Source organism: Pithys albifrons, chromosome 4, assembly GCF_047495875.1.
Source record: "Pithys albifrons albifrons isolate INPA30051 chromosome 4, PitAlb_v1, whole genome shotgun sequence".
NCBI lineage: Eukaryota > Metazoa > Chordata > Aves > Passeriformes > Thamnophilidae > Pithys > Pithys albifrons.
Window position 1 is genome coordinate 1,933,997 of NC_092461.1, and position 900 is coordinate 1,934,896.

Sequence of the window (900 nt, forward strand, 5' to 3'; positions counted from 1 at the left end):
CTTGTTCACTGGGCTGCAAGAGGTACAGATTCACTATTCCACTTTCACCTCTGAACTAAATTTTAGACAGCTGGGCTAAAAGGAAAAAAATATTCCCTAACAGTTTTCTTGAAGGATTGTCGTTCTTTGGGGGAGTGTGATGACATTGCCTGATTGGTACTTTATTTTTAAAAGCATCATGGATATTTTGTTTATATTTTAGAGCCTGTTATTCTTAGAATGAAGGCAGCATTTTTCAAACCAGTACCAGGAGTAATGAGTTGGCTTTTCAAGAACAAAGCACATCTTCAGGATCCACACCTTGAACTGTTCACAGGTATGACAGGGTTAGGGGAAAGCAGTGGATCTTCCCCACAGTAATGCTTTTATTGGTTCAGACCTACATGGGGGTGAAAGAAACTCTCAAAGCAGTAGGAGTACTTTTTTTAAGGCCCTTGGAGTCAGACTAAATGAACACCTGAACTCCTATTCAAGAAGAACAATGTAGTGCTCAAGAAAGTCTTACCAGAATTTTTCATTGTTTCTATTTTAAATATTTTGAGTATTTAAGTATATAATAGTGATCTGTGCTAGTAGAACCTTTCCTCTGGAAAGGTTCCTTTCAAAACTGGAGGCAGTGCTTCTAAATAATTATCACTTTAGCTTAAATTTCCTCTAGCCAAGGAAAATAATCTAACTCAAGCTTATGAATTGCTTTGTAAAACTTTGAGGTGAAAGACACTGAATACAGTCCAAAGAATAGCAGAGTTAATACTTCAGAGTTCAGAGAAGGGTTAAAGCAGCACTTCTGAGGAGTTTCTAGCTGTAGGAATATACTGAAATCTTAATATCAAATGTAACAAAAAGGAGGCTTAGCCAATAGTTAAAGAGAAAAAAACCCAGCCAACCAAAACAGGGGCA